Here is a 13,559-nt window from a genome sequence, read left to right as displayed (position 1 = left end):
AATAACATATTATTCTGCATTTATTTTAATAAATATTTACATGCATATACAATTTGTAAATGCTTTATATATATACTTTATGTATATACTTTCATATATATAAGCAAAAATAACAAAAAGATCTCAGCAAACGATACTGTTGATGAGTTCAGATTCCCTAATCCCCTTTATAGCCCCCTAATAGGTATTACATGCAACAAAAACAAAAAAGGAAATTTTCCATTTTAACCAGGCCTCTTAATCCTGAGAAGTATTTAATCTTTTGGAAATGCCTCAGTGGCACGTTGCTGATGGCACGCAATAAAGGTAGTTGACCTGTCCCCTGTGGAGCAAACCCAAGGCAATCTGACTAATCTCATCCTGGGAAACACATCCAGTATCACTGCAACTGGAGAAATCACAGGGGTATTTTTTCAGATGCCTTGCAAATGCATACACAAAAATTATTAAAACAAGCTTTGTTAAGTTCCCAGTTTAGCCTTTTTGAAGTATCTCCCATGCCCTTGAAGAACAAAGAAGCCAACTCTAGTTCAAATCTGTTTTTAAGATTGTCTGCAAAATGACTCTTATCCCCCTGAGAGGAAATAACTCGATCCCCATTATGCCAGATTTCAGAGGAAATACTGGTACAGTCAAAATCTAAAATAAACACGTATAATTGGCAGAATAAGAAATCCCTATATTTAAGACATTGTCTTTTCCTGTTATTAAGTGTCTAAATATATACAATTTTGCTAAATTTTAAATACTCAAGTTGAAGTTTTCCGTGGCAGGTGTCTGCCTCAGGCTGAAATGCATGTAGTTCTTTACTTGTTTTGGAAGGCTTAAGCAGGCAGAGCACATCTATGCCTCACAATAGGTTTCATAGGAAAATATTTTTGCCCCTATGAAAAATGTTTACAATTACTAAGGAAACTGAATTATCTTCATGTTCTGGAGCAGCGGCCTAAAGTTTGGCATGAGATATCCTGTGAAAATCTGCCTACATTTGGTTTGCATTTATAACCTGCTGGGGGAAAAAAAGAAAAAGCTTCCATGTTTTTAGCCATTCGGGTTTGGCAGCTATCTCCTCCAAAGCTTCATCTGCACTGGGTCTGCTCCTTGCCTGGACTGAAGGGGCTGAGTGGGACTTTGTGCAATTCCTCCTCTCTTTGACAAGTATTGTGGTTTGGAGAACAGAGTTTGTAGCAGGAGATTATCTCTCTTTTAGTGTCGAAGAAAGAACCCCTGCTGATGCCACAGCAATAAAAGGAAAACTGCCTAAGTGGAGCATTAGGAGCTGGATCTGAGTGTTACAAGGATGGGGACAACGACGAAGCACAGGAGAAGAGACAGTAACTGAAATTATTAGCCAGAAGATGTGAAGACAGAGAAAAGTGGAGTTAAAATGTAAAAATAATAGAGAGGAGCGGGAACAGTCTGGATCTCAGAAAGGAGTTCTTCGACTGGGGGCCAGCAGGGAATCTATGACTGTAATATGGATGTACTGGAAATAGTGGATTTATGTTTGGAAATAGAAATATGTTTATGTACTGGAAATAGAGGAGTTATGTTTGGAAAATGATATATAGGTATATACCTTTGCCTGCCCCCCTAGAACTCGTCCTTTGCTCCTGCCAGGTAATAATTCTGCAGGCCAGGTGAGATGCATGTCACGCCTACCTCTTGTGGCTAATTCACTTTTCACTACTAAGACAGAGAGCTTTTCACTGCTCAAATACTTTTCTAGATTGCATAGCAGAGGTCTGCCTAAAACTCAACTTAAAAACTCAAACCAGTTGAGAGTACGTGCATGTGATGTAACTTCTGTTTATAATTTTTTGCTTTTAAAAGCTAGGAAGTTGCACTGACTCTCCAAACATAGACTTATTGTTCTTTAGGCTTTTATGCTTGATATATACTTACTTCAATGAAAATTCATAATGGCAAGTTTTCAACTGAAATCCGATATGAATCAGTCGTTCTTGGAATACCCTTAGAGTCTACATGCTTTGTGTTTCCGTCATCGCATGTCTCTGAGGAGGGAAACTCTATATCAGAATATCCAAGGAAAGACAGTATTTGAGACATATTCAGGATCATAGACCTTAAAAGGCAGGGATATATGTGTAAGCTCAAAATGCAGCTGCCTGGAAAATGTTCAGCGGCGAGAAAATTGCAAGGACAGAAACTCAGTAAATTTCTCTCTGGTCATTCAGCTATGCTGCCCCATTTACTAGAGCTCTGGAGACAGGAATCCACCTCTTCCCACACACCGTGTGGTGCTCTGTATTTACAAACTTTGTGTTGGTAAGCATTGAGGAGTTTCCTTTGCCTTTGTACAGTAGCACCAACTGGGCTATTACACAACCTTAATACTTTTCTTTTTTTACTATTTACTATTTCTCGCTTGCTGTCATTCTAAGTATCACTGATATTTACTTCCACATAAAATTACAAATGAAGTTTTGTAATGAAATAGAAAAGAATATTTTGACTGCAGTTCTGCTAAGTACGCAATATTTTGTCATAGTAAATGCTCCCACAGATATCGTGTCTTATGACCACTGTTGCTTAGAACTAAGAAAAAACCCAACATCCAAGTGATAAGGTCTATTGCAAGATCGGTGGAACATACTGAAACTCCACTTAGCTAGGAAAATTGAGTCATTGCCATGAGTAAGAGAAATGAGACGGCTTACTCATAAAGCCCTAGAAATCTTCATCTCTCGGACATCATACCTAATGAATAACCATTTGTTTACAAATAGGCTATATCATCCTCTGGTAGCCGGAAGTCTGTGAAGCTAGATCATATTTACCTTTTTCTGAAGCCTTCCAATAAAGCTTCTAAAAGGTTTCCTTTTGACTATCTTATGTCTATAAAAATTGAATCCACCTTAATCTCTTTGGCTATTGTATTAGGTACAACTTTTCTCAGACTGTGCAAAAATCTTGAAATATCACTGTGAGGATATTTTTACGATGGTTTAATTGTAAGCCAGTATAAGTGATGTAACGTAGCTGCATTTCATTTAGCCTTTAATTGTACTTAACTGAACAGGTTAATTATCTTTTCAGTTAGGATGAATATTTTTTCCTAAAACTTAGAGCTATCAGACAACCGAAAAGTTTTCAAGATAATAAATAATGTTGAGTGTGTCCTGGTTATTCGAGATGTTAAACGATGAGAAGTAAAATCAAAATTTGATTATTAATAAGCAGCTGAACATTAAGAGGAAACTGTTTTATCCAAATGATGGATTTCAAGAGAAATTTTTAAAACTTCTCTCCTCTTTGAACTATTTTGTTTTGAAATATCTATTTTTCAGTGTAGAGAAAATGTTTATTGATATAAAATTCCTTCTGAAGAACAGGGATTTCACTCATCGAACCACCACCATCAGACATAAATGCTGTCCTTTTTTACTTTGTTCCTATATCACATTCCTTTCAGTTGCCTCCTGAAGACAAAATCTCTTTAGTCAAGTATTAGTGAGAGAACAAGGAGTTGTATTTTAACTAGTACAGATAACTTGGTTGCTGTGCCAAAAATTCAAGTTTTCGTTTTTGAAAAATAAATTACTCCAGAGAATTTTTTTCCCCACAACTCTTAAAATATACACCAGCACTAAATCAGCACCCTTTTATGGATTCACTTGAAGACCTGAGCTGTGAAATTTCAGTTTAGGAAGTAAGAATTCTTTATACTATGACAAGTAATACATACTAAACTTGTTACCCAGAACTGGCCAAATGAGATCTTCCAATATAACAGTATCTTTTCGTCTGTTTAGTGAAACCAATACTTGTGATTTTAACTTCTCAGATTTTCTGAATTTCCACTTGAGGGCATGTATGGCCAATATGGTCCTACATCCTTTCAATTTATCGCTCTTCTGCCTGCTACTCATGAATCATAAACTTGTTCTTCAGCCAGTCTGCTGCATCCATTTAATTTAAACTTCATCTTGGCTCTCTAAATCAGATTGCTGTTCTTTTAATACTTGTCGATAATCAGCTACACCAATTAGTGAGTTTCTGTTCAGATTAATTTATTTTTCCAACATTTTAGAATTGTTTCAGCAATCAAGATTTTATTCTATTTCTTACCTCTGCAGACTGCTTTCAATTCTCCTTTGTGTTTCAAGGGAATTTTCCAATTTCCATTGATAAACGCTTTTTTTTTTTCTTGAGAATATTACTTTTTCCCAATGCCATAGTGTTTCTTGCTTGTAAATGATTTTCTAGTTCATCCTGAAACATGGCAAATGGTACTGAGCTAAGAAGCAGGGAGGTTTTTGTTTACCATCTACCCTCTGTTCCTTTTCACATATGGGGGTGTAGGTGTGTCTGTACAATATGGAAATACATGCTTTATACGTGCTTTATATACTGATATATAGCCATATGTTTAAATGCACAAATATACAGGGTCATCTGAGTGGATTTTTTAAATGAAACATAGAGATTAGCTTTAATATTTTCTTGTTCTCTTTGTTTTTGTGTACGCTGAAGATATACTTGAAACTTATTAAGTATTTTCTAAACAGAGAATAAGTTAGTTCTCAACTTGGCATTCTTGAAGTTAGTTTGTTGAGAAAGAATGACTGAACGGCAATATTATCTTTTTATACCTATTTAACCCTCCCATCCCTCTGAATCATATCCCAGAACACAAGTTTCTTTAGTAGGAGACAAATTTTAAATAAGAGCTTGAATGTTCTCCTTCAATAGATTGCTATGTTGTTATGACAGGTAAAAAAAATAAATCAGCTATTAGATGTCACAGGACTGTAGAATCACCAGATTGTTTAGAACTTTAGTCTGACTGATAGCACTGCACTGGAAGATGCGGCTGTAGAAATCAAAATGGATATCTAAACAACACTGAGTCATTAGCCGTGTTATTTGAAAAAGTAATGTCTACTGATTTGCATTTGCTTTGCTGTACCTTATTTTCGGTTTTTAAAAAGCCTTATGAGGTTCTTAAGAGTATTAGACCTTTATATGGGTAAAGAGAACATCAACAGTTACAGGAGTTACAGTAAGAAATCTTTTTTACACTGTAGATAAAATGTTATTTTTGGCGTAAATTAATGATAGCGTGGTGGGAATTAAGAGGAAATGGCTAGTACAGACTAGTTATTGCATACTTATTCAATGCTTTTGCCTACTTATTTTCCTTTGAATAGCATTTGGCACTGGGCACTGTCAGGGCATTGGAGCAGGAGGCCTGTTGGCCTTATCTAGGATGTCAATTCCTAATTTTCTGCTAGTTTGCTTTAGAAAAGACAGAAGTACCTAATACAATAAATACACAAATAATTATTGCAGAGCAGTTATTGTAGGGTTAGCAAAACAGATAACTTGACATGCTTATAAAATCTGTATAAACATAGGCAAGTATGTAAACGGTAATGTTTCTCATTAGAAAGTAATAGCAATGCAAATTGATTTTTCGGAAGGCACACAAAATACTTTTTTTCTGCAGTTGTTTTGTTATTGTGAGACATCAGTGTGATAAAGCCACAAGAAACAGCAGGCATCTTGCTGTTGCTTAGTTCGAAGAAGACAGGGGTTTTCCCAGTACCAGACCTGCTCAGGTTAACGTACAGCTCTATTATTTCTAGTAGTAGTTGTTTAGCTCTTTGACTATCTTTCAGACAAAGCTCTTGCATTAAACCAGAAAACATTCAGCAGAACTACTTCACATAGGCTCTGTCCTCATGGACATACCCTCTAGCTCTCAAACCTAAACTCCATTTTTAAGTATACTAAATTCTGCTTTGGTGGAATACCGTTTATCTTATGTTCAGCTATGAACTGACTTTCATGAGAACACCAGGTAATTTAAGAGCTATTACTGCTCAGGGCTTGAATCCTGACTACTTTTACATGTACACGGAGTGATGCGAGGACTCAGGTTTCACATGGTGGCAGAGTGTTCACCCAGAGCCAGAGCTTAAACTCTGGAAACCAAATTTAAATCAAGGTACGTACAGGTAGATCAAACGAAAGTACCTTTTGGAGGCTGAAAATAGATTAAGTGCCTGATGAAGAAGTAAAACTATAATCTCTCAGATTGCTATTGGACTCTGATTTCAACTATTTTCTGCAGCTGAGAGTTCTCCTGGTGCTCATATGAAAGTAGACAAATAGCTGAACAGAAAAGCTCACAGACGATGAGTGAATGTGATTTATTGTATGAGGGATAACATTATCTCTTAGAGTCAAGTGCAAGAGTCAAACTGGACAGTGAAAAGCTTAGCAGTCCAGTTCTTTTCCCTGGCAGTTGAGTCTCGTGTTTCAGAATCTAAGCATTCACTCTGAATAAATTTTCTCTAGTCCTTGCTACAATATTCCGTCAAACACAGATAAATAATGAAATAATATATTTTAAAGGCAAATAGGCAGAGCTCAATGGATCCCAGTGCATTGAGATCCGTTGGGCTGGGATAGCTGGGACTGTGCTGATGCAAAATTCAGTGAAGAACCTAGCTCAATGCTGAAGATGGCATAGAGAGACGTTAGCTGACTAACTTAGCCTCACACCCGTCCTGATGCAGGAATGTTACTTCTGGTTACGTGACTGGCACCATTGTAAAGTAGGGACATGCCATGAGTCTTCACAGCAGGATCAAACAAGACTACTAAGTGTTATGAATTGTGCCTACTTGTAGCAAAGGAGTAGTAACTTCTCTGAAGTTAACTGACCCCTATCGACTGTCAAAATTATGAACTACTTCACTGTCAATTAAAGGGTACAAGAAAGGAAATAAACAAACACACACTGACATATACATGATGCCTGGCATCTTGTTTGTTTGATCTTAAATTGTGTTATCTTATTTTGGTGTCATTGCTGGAAATAGATTAGATTGTATTTGCAACATTGTATTGGGGTTTTTTGCTTTTGCTGAGTACCACTCAGAACCAGATTTTTTAAATATGACATCTATTTTTCAGGTACAATTTTGAGCACTGCTTTTTCCGCAAGCAAATGATAAAATATACACATATGCATACAAACCTCAGCTGTATGTGCTAACTGAATACAAACGAAGCACAAATGGGCTTTTACAGATGTAAATTCTATCATTTGCTTGTACAAGTGACAGTGATAAACAACCAGACAGAACAGTGATTTGCATGCACAAAGTTGAAGTTTAGCCCTGAGTGCTTTTTGAGACCTTAAGTGTCATACCCTGTTGACAACGTATTTGACCTGAGAACATCAGCTTTTTAATCAAAACATTTCCTTGCAACGTGAGTTTATTTTCTTTATATCCATTACAGTGTCTATTTATTTTTAATCTGTCATCAAAACATCTGTCTTTGAATCGTTAGGCTGTCTGTTGTCTTTTGCTGAACTATTGCTAATATGCTGGCAGGCATTACTATTCAAGTACATTTGCCTAATTTTGGGTCTAATCCTACTAATTTTGAAATTACTGGACATCTTTCCATTGGCTTTTCGATTGTACACTCCTTGGGGCAGGGATGTGTCTTCCATTGTTTTTTGTGACTGCAGTACCAGTGGCGGTGTCCAAGAAATACAAGTAGACAATAACCTATTCTTTCAAGGAACAAAAGGATGTTCTTTTTGATGCATTCATCTTTCATCTCTCTTGAGTTTGCCATTCAAAGTCAGAAAACTGTTTGCAGTGTTTTTCACTTTCATCAATTTCCTAGGTTTTTGCATCTTATAGTCTTCTCGTGTATCCTCATTAACTTGCTTCATACTCAGTTGTTGAAGTGTCTGTTTTTAACTCTACAATTGTGGGTAGAAAAATTATACAAAAATAAATTTCTTATGTTGCTTTTGGAAAATGTATGATATCCCACTCAGCAAATGTTTCTTTAAAATTTTGACTAGGTTTTTTTTTTTCCCTACAGCATCCTGCAAAGGCAGAAGTAGTGAAAATGTGGCCTTTACAACTAGGGAGACATTGCTAGCTCCAAAGTATGCATATATTGAAATTATTTCCATATTTTCCATATATGGAAAATTCCATATATGGTATATAAATGCCATATATGGAATTTAAAATTATTTTGGAAAGGGAAAGTTCAGGATTTTGTGCTTCTCCTTCAAAGCCCAGTCCTTCATTCCACCTTGTAGTTGTAGTATTGACCTCAAAACAGGTTTATCCTAGGCAAAGACAGCAAAGTCAGACTCTTTCCTAAAGATTAATTAAAGTGGTGAAGACTATACTGTTTAAATACACACTCTCTGACTCACTGGATTCAGCCAGTTGCAGATTAAGACCTGAATATAGTGGATAAAACTGTAAAACTCTAAACTCAGGTCCCAGGAGATGAATAGAAGTCACTGATAATGTACATACTTGTTATCAATTTTTAGTTTTAAGAAGATGTAATGAATTGTTTCATCTTATTTATGCTTAAACATACTTTGTTTCTTTAATTTATGCTTAACATACTTTTTTTTTTTTACTCTAAGAAATTTGGTGAATTTAAAGGTATTTCCAATCTGCAGAAGGAAAGAACAAGGAGAGAATGGGGCATATCTCAGCAGGGCCAGAGAGTTAACAGAAGTTGGAAGAAGTACTCAAATTGAGCAGTATGCATTAATTTAAAAATTAAAAGCAGAAACATTTTAAGAAAGTGGTTTTGTGCATATTGTTTACACAGATACTACCAAATGGATTACTCATCTATTTTCATCACCAAGAAAATTCTCCAGACTTCAGCTTTGACAGTTTCAAACAAAACCCACCACCCCAGCTCAAAACTGTATTTGCATATGTATATATGCAGTCTGCTACAAAAAAAAGAAGATGCTCTTAGCACATTGATCCCTTACGCTTCTCTCTACTACAAAGGACAGAAGCAGTGAGCAGAGATTAGGAGAGCCAAAAAAAAAAAAAAAGCAAGGAAGAAAGGGATCAGTGGAGCTAAACACCTAACTGTTCTGGGCATGCTCCTTACCCCATGGCATGTTCCAGCTCTGAGGATGTTTCTCTAAGATCCCACTGGGCATATCAGAAGGCACGTAGGAACACTCCATAGCATGGAACATCGGACAGGAGTTAGTGCTCCTAAGACCTGCGCTAGTTCCTACAAAAACCTCTGCACTTTACACAGCAGAGCTGTGTGCAGTGTGTGGGCTTCAGGTCAGCTGGTGAAGCAGAAGTGCCTGAGGGCTAAACCCATGCATATTCTTGTCTTCTCTGTCTTCCCTGTTAGTGGGACTCTGAACTTTGGTGGACCAATCCTTGCACGCCGACCCTTGGCTGCCACTGGAGATGTTGTATCCCTTGCAGGGCATTCTCATGCCTTTGTCTGCTCCTGAAAGTTTAATCTCTGGCAATAAAGATTTGGCATCCATTAAGAAATAACGTAGAGCATTTCTTTTTCCCTTGTTTTAATGGATCTCCCTTTTGTTTATTTGTTTCTAACAAATGATTATTATGACAAATTGCTTTTCCCCCCATTTTCTAAGTTAAGTGAACTCGGTGGATGTTTTCCTTTCCAAAAAACTGAAAACTAGGCCAAATTTTTCAATTTGGCGCAGATCCAGGCTTACCACAAGAACTGAGAAGACTGCAGCATCACCCAGTGAAATACAGATGTTTTCAGATTGTGTCTGTGTGGCTGTGCTGCCTAGCACCATTTGCCTCAGAGCTGCGTTTCCTTTCTTTGAGTCTGCTAGGTTAGGTCTTCTGTCCCACCCAGTGATGTCTTGACTACGAGCCCAGTCCAACTCTCAGAAAAGTCAGCAGAAATAGCTGCTTCTTTTTCTACCTCACACAGCAATTTTGAGGGGAATGAAGCCTTCCATACACCCTGCAGAACAGATACTTGCATACTCACATCATGACACTGCTTTGGAAACTGGGTGCAGGGTCTGCATGACCATTGCTCTCTTTGCAATATCTTGGGCAAGGAAGGAGGAAGCTCTGGCTATAGCCAGAATAGTTTTGTCAGTTATGTAGAATATAAACAAAAAGGAGTTATGTTCATGTTTAAAAGTCATGATGCCTATCAATTCTATTTTGATGGCTTTCTAGAAAAGGAGCTGTAGGAGCTCAGGACACCTCCCAAGAGTTACAGGATTTTTTTTTGTTCCAAAAAAGGAATAGAGATAAGTCTTTAAAAGGCTCAGAAAGTACCACTCAAGGCTGGAGTTGTGCAGCCATTCTTTGTGCTTTCAGTACTTGTGAGCAAAAATGTTAGAATGCAGGGGAGAACTGATATTATCAAAATTGTGGGGGAAAGGTAGGAGACAAGATGCTTTTGAAAATGCAGATTGTAATGTAGCCATTTTCATGTCAGACTGTGTAGAGAATGGTGGAATTCAAATAGTATTTTCAGCTTTTACTCTCTAATAATATCCACGGCTTGTCTTTATCTCCCCGTGCAACATAATTCTTTTAGGATAGCATTTATTAAGCATATACAATTATAGACTTTCTGAGACAGAAAATACCTGCATATATAGATCTTGAAAATTACAGGAGCCCCCAGGTTACTGAATGTTTGCATACTCACTGTAAAGCACCTTAGAGAACAGAAGCATAGATCGATGGGTGGGAAAATGACTCAATGAACATCTGTGTCAGCCACTTTGAAATGTATAGTACAGAGGGAATTATCGATAAGGTCAGAGTCTTCATGAGAAAGCAACTATGTTTGCAGCTCTCAAGCAAGAAATGAAATACCCTAGAATGCAAGTTGACAGATACAGTGTTGAGTGAGGCCCCAAGGAGCTTGCGTTGACAACAGGAAACCTTTGATTTGAATTGTCTAAGGGTGGTAAAAGGTCAAAATTATTCAAATGTTGAATGCAGTGGGTAGGTGAATCCTGAACCAACAGATATGTGAGGCAGCAGAAAGCTGAACACTGAGTTTCTCATACAATGATAGCTGTGTTTTTATGAAGATTGCATACATCCTGCTGACTTATAATAGCCACTTTTGTACATTTGACATGCAATATCTTCAGTTTATCCACATTAACATAAATATAAATGCACTTGAGAAAGACCTGAAAATATCTTTGAACAAGAATTGTTATGTAAGTAAACATCAATAAATGTTTTAGTTAGTTTCTGAGCAGTTATCTTAAAACTATTCATAAAAAAGTGACAAATTGCTAAATGAAACAAATGACCGAAAGAAGAGACCATGGAAAGGGAATAAATGTTCTGTTTAATCTGCCACTGAACTACTTTATGATCTCAGGCAAATCATTTAATTTGTGTATGTCTTCCCCCTATTTCTAGCCTTATTAATTAGGACTACAGAGGATTCCCCTGCCATGTGGCTTGCACAGTATGTTGTACCATCATCTGATCACAACCAAGAATAAGAAAAGCAAAAATGACACTGTTTTTCTACAAGAAGCAATCTTTGGCCTTTTCCATCAACTTGTTCCGATAGTTTGGCCTATAATTAAATTCATAGTCTCATCGCTCCCCAATTTTAATTTTTTGAGACATGAAGAATGCAGCTTGTCTTGAAAGGTTTCCTTTTTGCATTTTAGAATGCCAGTTGTCTCTGTTATCTGTTTAGTCACCTACAACCTGTTTTACAGCACCACCTACAAGTGCAAAATATGCAGGAGGCATGGAGCGTGTGTTAATGAGTTGGTAGTATTGATTTCACTAGCAATATTTTAATGCCATTTCTCTTGAAAAATGAACAATAGATCTGGGCTCAGAAATTCTTAATGCATATTGTGTGTGGTAATAGACAGTCATATTCAGTTACCGTACTTTATTATTCTATATAGAAGCTAAATTATATGCTGTTTTACCACAGTGAACATGAGTGAAGGGTCCATGCTAATTTTTTTCAATCTGTCAGCACATCTGGAAAGCATTCAACACAATGTTGCTTTCTTACAAACGCAGCCTTCCTGGTGTGGATTGACTTGCCCTCCAGTGAGACTCCCTGGTTTCTGCTTCTCAATGCATTGTCTTCTGAGACAGTTGCCATGTGATACAGGATTCTGTCTCACCGTTCTTCCACCTCAGCTCCAAATACTATTCTGTGGACTTATGTTTTGAGTTCGATGTACGTACAAAGTTAGCTGAAGGTACTGAGAACTTTTCATTACAAAATACCAATCAACTGTTCAGCTCTGTGGCTTGTTGCATTATTACAGTCTGTAGTCTCACTCTTCTCTCAGTGCTTACCAAAAATAATTCAGGCTTCTGCCTGGACCTGAGGAACCCAGTACTTGTCAGAAGGACCACTTAGGAGACTGGAGGAGGTCATATTTCTTATCTTCTCAGCCTGATGGTTCATATTTCATTTTCCTGTCCAATTTGTTAGTGCTCCTAGATTCATAGTTACTGTTTGTATCTCAAAGTATGTTTGGCCTGAAGACCATTATTTCTCTTTCAGCAATTTGTGATGATCATTCAGACCTTTACCTTAACCTGACAAAATATGTTCTACTTAGGATTCTCTTGAAATCCATTGAATAACAGCAGCCGGGTAGAGAGCTGGTTTGTGCAGAGAACAACTAGGAGCACACTGTTGTGATGAATTATTTGTAATAATTTTATTTTTGCAATAGTATGCTAAATCTTTTGCAGCACAAAAAAAGAAAGATGGAGAAAAGAAGAGAAAAGAAAAGAAAGAAAGGGAAATCTGAAATTCAGCAGCCAAGTACAAATCTTTGTACTGACTTTCATATAGTCTAGGGCCTGCGCTTCTCTTCTTATATATGATCATGTTCACTCAAACCATCCAAGAAGTTTCTATTGGTTTTGGGGGTTAAACTCTCTAGGATTAGGAGCAGAGCTTTCTGAGTCAAGGGCCCCCACCTCTGGAATTAGTTTTCCTTGGTTCTCTGCCAATGTCCAGCTTCAGTAAGCTTTAGACAACATGGTGAAATATTTGTATTTGGGTTAGCATTTCTCTATTTTTAGATGGCTTGATTTTCTTTGAATTTTACTTTACAGATCTGGAGATGATAGATTGGGAATTGTTATTTTCTAACAGCATTATTTAGTATTACCCACCACTGGGAAGGTTTTCTATGTCATTTATCAGTAATTGTGTAAGTGTGCACTGCAGCGCCTGAATGAATGATATTTTTATTTCACTTTTATCTTGCCATTTTCCAACCTGTGATACTGGAGTACTTTTGACCCAAACTGGAAAAGCTTTTGAACACAGATTTTTTGTTCCTTGTGTGCTTTGTTGTGTGTGGAGGGAGGTGGTGACTGCACGGGCAGACTGACAGAAGGGTGGCTTGTCATCTATGTGGGCTCATTGCTTTGCTCTGGGCCATTCCGCAGCAAAGTCCACCTTTGCACGTGCTCCGCAGCCATCGTGGCTATGCAAACAGATCCCCCCAAAAGTGCCTGTCTGCAGTTAGTACTGGTTTTTGCTAATGAGGCTAAAACCATATGAGTATCCAGAATGTTTAAATCCTTCCACCCCAAAACATAGACTATATTTAAATGATTATAAATAAATGATTGTAAGTAGTCTAAAGTATTTGATTATAAACTTTTAATATTCAGGGCTTGATTGTCTTATTATTTACCTCAATTTTGAACATTGATGCTGATAGTTTCAATAGAAATGCTCCTTAT

This window comes from Nyctibius grandis, chromosome 7 (assembly GCF_013368605.1).
Source record: "Nyctibius grandis isolate bNycGra1 chromosome 7, bNycGra1.pri, whole genome shotgun sequence".
Classification (NCBI taxonomy): Eukaryota; Metazoa; Chordata; class Aves; order Nyctibiiformes; family Nyctibiidae; genus Nyctibius; species Nyctibius grandis.
This window is presented reverse-complemented; position numbering follows the sequence as displayed.